We start from the raw sequence: 6,669 nt of genomic DNA on the forward strand, positions 1-6,669 counted from the left end.
GTTTTTAGTGGAATGAAAAACTGTTTTCCTTAAAAAAATCAGACAGAAAGGTGAAGGACTGTGTAGTTTTCATGTACGCTTCTATTTATTTTGGTTATTGGCATTGTTTTTATTCAGTTGAAAAATGTTTTTCTTGTTAAAAAAAAAATCAACAATAAATGTTGGTTTAATTCACTATTCTGAGACTACTTTATTTTATTTTTTATTTTTTGTCCCGTTTGGATCTATAGCCATCAGAATTGTTGTCTTGAGGCCAAGAAAGATGGCAAGCGGATTTATTTTACCAAGTGGATCATCATGGCCTTGCCATATTGGTCCATTTGATTGACCTTTATTATAATTATGAATTTATTTTATTTTCAGTTGCAAACGGGACAGACATAACTGTGGGATAGGACAGGGAGAAAGAATGAAAGAAAGAGAGGGAGAGAAAGAAAGAAAACCAAAGGGGGGAAGAGACGGTGAGAAGGGGGGAAGAGAGAAAAAAACAAACAACAAAAAAAAAGACTCCTGGGTCACCTGTATGGAGAAAAAAAAAACAAAACAGAGGAGACAGCAAACAACAAAGAGCAACATAATAATAGAAAAAAAAGCACCATCACAATAAACTAGCTAGCCATAGATATCAATAGTTACTAAATAATAAACGATATTGTGCAGCACGCAGGATAGACAGCGCACAGTGTGCTTTGAGGCAGCAGCCAAGAAAGCTGTAGTCCGCGTCTGTGAATACCCATGTGTACACCTGTGTGCATACCTGTGTGGATCAGCATGCTTGCATTCCAAAGGTTTCTCCATGTGATAAGTGATAAGTTTTCAAAAGAGACAGTAAATTACAGAATGCTAGTAGTGGGTGATATTATACAAATGCTGTCATGATTTTATGTGAACATTTTGTCATTTGTAAACTATACATAACATTTTTTCTACATTGTAACTGATGTGATGTTCGACAAAGTGCTTTTAATTAAAAATAGGCAAACATTTCTTTGTTTCTTTATTCAACTTTTGAACAGTGGTATTTAGTAAGTACATATTCAGTAAATGCAAAGTATTTACATGGCCCCCTAAATTAAAACACTATGGGTTATTCAGAACAGAACTATGCTTGGAAAAATATTGTCCCATCAGTTGATCCAACTCCTCCACAGTAGCAGGTGGAACTTTTCTTTTTTGAGGATGGCTTCTTTTACCTGTCACTACAGATGGTCTGTCTATGTTTTGATCAAGAACCTTTTTTTTGGGCAGCTGAAGAGGAGAAGTCTATCTTATGGCCAACCTCTGGCTGTATCTTGGTCATATTACCCAGCAAAACCCAGTATGCAGGTTCATCTGTAACAGTCCTTGTGCCACAGATCCTCACTGTTGCTTCTACATTAAACAGAAGAGCAGTGACATGGCTGCAAGTCTTCACGACTCTAGCCATACAGCTGCAGTGGGCGGCTTCAACCTTCCCTGTGATGCTCACAATGACCTGTGGCTGCAATGCTGCAATTCAGTCTTTAAGAGTGCAGGACCTAAAACACACACAGACAAAGTTCATTTAAAGACAAGAACTTTAATAAGCCAAGGCCGACACAAATGTGTTTTATTTACTTTCAAATCCATTTATCATAAATGTAACAAATAAAGTGTTTTTATGTATCCATCTATAGAACGCTGCATGTTATATTCTAAATCTGCATGTTTCTTTTTAGAAACCTATCAGCAAAAAATGAACCTAAAGTATGTAATGCAAGGATGTAATCACTTTCAAGAGGGAGAAAACATAAAGTTCAACTTTAAGTGACAATTATGGACACCTAATATGACAAGCAGATTCTGCAGGTCATTAATCAATGTATAAAACTAAAACAGAATGTATTTTTAGTGACACAGGACACAAACAAGGAAGCAAGATGTGTAATTAGGATTATTTATAATAAATATGAATTAATTAGGGCAATTTCTTTAACCATAAAGAATAACTAAATCCTTCAGGACAATGTCACATCAATGCACTGAACTCACTATGTTATCCCTCTAACAGAGCCTCTACATCAGGGGTGCCCAATCCCGGTCCTCGAGAGCTACTATCCTGCAGCTCTTAGATGCATCCTTGTTCCCACACACCTGAATCAAATGAATGGCTTGTTATCAGGCCTTTGCCAAACATGATGGCATGCTGAAGAGATCAAACCATTTGATTCAGCTGTGTTGGAGTAGGGATGCATCTAAAAGCTACAGGATAGTAGCTCTCGAGGACCGGGATTGGGCACCCCTGCTCTACATGTTCTCACTGTAATTTCCCCCTCACGAATGAATTTTTGCTAGCACTAATTCGAATGTTGGGGGGAATCAAACGCATTTTACTCGCAGTACTCAAGCTGACTTACCTTTGCTTGAATGACGGCGTACTCACAACGTGGAGGCTTAAAAATAGCCAAATCTTGTACCCAGTCCTTGGTGAATTGGATGTGCGCCTCCAGAGATTTATAATTGCGAAATTGGTGCGCCGTGTATGCTCTGACTCCACAGACAAGGTATGAGAGTAGATCATGCTAAGTCAATAGCGGTTTGGTCTTCAGGGTTTTTACTCCACGGCTATATTTCATACGGGTCCACATTTCAACAATCAAGTACCGTCTCTTTGCATCTGGACAGAATCTGTCTCTATACCGTCATTTTCTTTTGAGCTACGTTTCAGAATGGTTCGTAGCAAACTTGTTTTGATTCGTGACCTGCCAAGATGGTGCTGCGCTCCCACAATGCATTGCGACATTACGTCAACTCCAAAGCCCTTTGCGTGCAGGAGTGTATGCGCATGCGCATTGCCACGGTGGTTTAAAAAATAAAGATATAATGAAAAGTAATTAATAAAAATTTAATATTTAAACATTCCCACAAATGTGCAATGAACGTGCAAAAACTCTCTTTAGTAGTTGTTGCTGTTTCTTTCTTTCTTTCTTCTTTTTTTTTTTTTTTGAAAAATAACGACGTCTCTGAGGCGCGAAATCTGACAGCGAGAGGAACGGCCGGATACAGGAGACGGGAAGAAACAAGCCGATTATGTTCGCGTTAATTAAGTGGTTGGAAGATGTAAAATTCTCAATTCTGCCAACTGAACATATACGAGATTTTAATGAGGATGAATAATTAGCCGGCATGGAGGAAACGGACCTTTATTTCGTGGAGTGGCGACAAGAAGCCAAGGCGGGTGGCCAGTCTAAGAAGCCTCCATCATCAAGCTAGCAGGTGCCTTTTCCCATATAATATTACTTTATTCTCGTGTATTTGGAACGGAAGCGTAGAGCTGCCACCCAGGCAAAAGAGAAATATAAGTATATCACGTTATAACGTGAAAAGTTTATCGTTCTAACAATATACTATCATGTTTGAACAACATGTTTGAACAACATTGTACGAAAAATGTACATAATTATCACGTCCGTACAATATTGTGCGAACGTGACAATTATGTATATTATAATAATGTGATATTATATTATACCAGTGGTTCTTAACCTGGGTTCGATCGAACCCTAGGGGTTCGGTGAGTTGGTCTCAGGGGTTCGGCAGAGCCTCCGCTGTGACGTGCACGGCTCATTTTGTGCACCAGTAAAAAACATATCTACGTCTAATTTGAAAAAAAAACACACTTTATTTTTCACTAAAGAGGGGTTCAATGAATGCGCATATGAAACTGGTGGGGTTCGGTACCTCCAACAAGGTTAAGAACCACTGTATTATACAAACATGAAAAGCATAATGTTAGAACAATAAACATTTCACGTCATAACGTGATACAGCTCTATTTTTCTTTTGCCTGGGTGGCAGCTCCACGCTTCCATAATTTGGTAATCAAAATATGTAACTTAATTAATTATATTGTGACGTACTTTTGCCTTTTCTTATTATTCTGCCTTCTCAATAACTATCAAAGCCTATTCACATTTAATTTGGCTTTCACAGAAATCCTACCTCTCCTTCTGGCTACAGAGTACTTACCAAGGTTAGAAACAAAGAACAGTTATGCTTTATTAATGTTCGCTAATTACAATGTTCCACATTTCCTTGCTTTTTAAGTCATTTTTAGGCTTTTTAGAGTTTTTGTTTTTTATTTTTTTTAGCAGTAATGTTTCTGCCTATTTATTTCAGCCCATGAAATCGAATGCAGATCTTCCTAATGTGAGATTTACATAAATGTAAGTAATTTTGTTTGTCATTGTCATTAATGTTGTTGCTGTTGTTGTTTTTGTGCAGTTTGCAATCATATAAACCTAGCAAACATCAGTCAGCACAGTGACTAACCTAAACAGATTCTTGCTTTATTCACATATATTATATGTAATTATATATACCTGCACATTGTACCTAGGGTTGCAGCCACTTGTTGTGACAGCCCTGATTGTACTTATACACTGCATCTGAACAGGGAACAGTCTGCCACATTAATGTATTTTTAAGTGACTTGTTTGTAATACATGAATTTGTTTCTTACAGATGTCAAAGTCTCAACCTCATGCTGCCCTCCCCCATCCTCCTAAAGTAAGTATTTGTTGTTGTGGTTTTTTATGCGGTGTCTGTGTCACATGCTAATCATAATTATTGAAATAACTGTTTTCTAACAGATTTTCCAAAACACTAGTTATGTTTGTTGTCATTCAGACCAGTACTACTGCTTAGACATTGTTTAGTGGTCATGCATGTTTGACAAGCTCGTTATGATACCAAAACAGTAGGCCTATCACAATAATCGATATATCGACTTAACACACAATACATGTACATGACCTCAATAATTGTTGATGATGTAATTTATGTGCCATTATATTTACAAAAATAAAATATAATGATAACAAAACAATAACATTAAATATCATTGTTTTCTATTTGTTAGAAAACTTACTATTTATTCAAGTTTTTAAGGTATCTAATATTTTGATTCCTAATTTCAATGATCTAAATACTTTAAGAATTAGATGTCGGTTTGTCAATTGAAAGTGTGTAGATCTTGCATTATTATGGTGTTATATTATGATTATACATTCAAAGACATAAAATGGTCTTAAAATGACAATGACATAACTTGTCGCAATTGTTTATGGGGCAATATACCGACCAACAAAAAGTCGTTATCGTAACAGGCCTTCAAAACAGACGGTTTTATGATTGATAAATTCAAAAAATAAATACATTTAATTTCTCTGAGATTCTCTAATATTCAGTTACAGTTCACAACACAGCTACCCGTACATGCAGTATTATACTGTAAATATAAATCTCTGCATTTAGCATCCCACTAGAAGCGTCACAGTTACTGCCTCTTTTTTTTTTTTTACAAATACCTGTACTATCACTAACACATTTACTGTTTTACTTTTAGCCTGTGGATACAAATGCAGATTTCCTTAATGTAAGTTGTGCATTTTAATTACATCATGTTATTTTTATTATTATTTATTTATTTATTTTATTTTACATTCAAATATTTCAAGCTTCTTGGTTAAAGAAGCTTGATTGCTAGTAGGTAAAGAATAGTTCACCTATAATTCATATTCCCAATTAATTTCTCACCTCTGATTGAATGCCTTTGTTTGTTTTCCTATAACAAAACATTTTTGCTGGATATATATGGTGAATTTATATGCATAGATACAGTCGTAGTGCTTGACACATGCAAACAGCAGTAGATGTACTAAAAAGGAAATAATTACAATCATGATGTTGATTGCTGATGTCAGTATATATATTTTAGAGGAATGTTTTGTTTTTCACCCAAAATAACTATATTGCTTCAGAAGAGATTTATTACCCTACCGGACTCTTATATATTGTTCTGTTTTTTGTTTGTTTTTGTTATTTTCAGGTTCAATGGTGCGTGTTCTTCTAATGGCCGCCTTCCCACTGGAGGTTTTGATCCACAGCAATTTAAAAGGTAATCAGCTTTGAAAGTCAGTTCAAATGGTTAGCTAATAGTACTTTAAAAAGCCTACAACTCTGTCACCAGTTTCTTTACCAAAAATTACCCATAAAAGTATCGCTCAATAGCATATAATTGTAGTTCAAATGTTTAGTTGTACAAATATCAAATTTTTGGAAATCTAAAACTAGTCAAACACTCAAATGTTCATGCTTTTTATAGGAGGACAGAGCAAAACGGACATCGGCGCAGAGTGAAGAACTGCCCTTGATAAGGACACTATGACAGCCATATATAGTAAGTGAAGACTTTCTGTGTATCTAAAATTGCATACACCACAAGTAACTTACTTTGCAACCATTAAAATAGGTTGTAAAGTAAGTTACCAATACAAATAGGTGATGATGCATTGTAGTGGTTGGTCTCAGACAAAGAAGGTCAACAGATTTATGAATGCTGGAAGGTAAGGAGAGACGACCAAAAGGGGTGTTAGCATTACTGTAATGTGAACTGGATAGACTTCCCATCTAGGAAAAAAAAGAGGTAAAATTATGCGTAAAATATATCTGTATTAATATCTGTATCTGTATAAACAGAAATATCTGTTTGCTAAATGAAGCCAGCTAACATAAATCACATTTTTATTTTAACTCTGATAAAAGTAATAGAACTGTGACTTTTGTTTGTTACAGTGGGGGTAAGGAAGGGGTTTCCCAGCGTGTCCAGAAGGGCTTTGAGGATTGCAGTGAAAGCTGGGGGAACTGAGA

The 6,669-nt window shown here is 35.9% G+C and overlaps 1 long non-coding RNA gene across 1 annotated transcript; it reads left to right on the plus strand.

Moving 5' to 3' along the window:
* The first annotated feature begins 2,973 nt into the window (after window positions 1-2,973).
* LOC146640665 (uncharacterized) lies at window positions 2,974-6,669 on the plus strand. The gene is made up of 8 exons (XR_014909990.1): window positions 2,974-3,234; window positions 3,952-3,991; window positions 4,138-4,184; window positions 4,483-4,527; window positions 5,366-5,395; window positions 5,849-5,917; window positions 6,125-6,199; window positions 6,595-6,669. It is a non-coding gene; the product is annotated as an uncharacterized LOC146640665 (long non-coding RNA).

This window comes from Rhamphochromis longiceps, unplaced genomic scaffold (assembly GCF_057381845.1).
Source record: "Rhamphochromis longiceps isolate RC_006_pf unplaced genomic scaffold, R_longiceps_female_GT1.1 unmapped_scaffold_4, whole genome shotgun sequence".
In the NCBI taxonomy this organism is placed as follows: Eukaryota; Metazoa; Chordata; class Actinopteri; order Cichliformes; family Cichlidae; genus Rhamphochromis; species Rhamphochromis longiceps.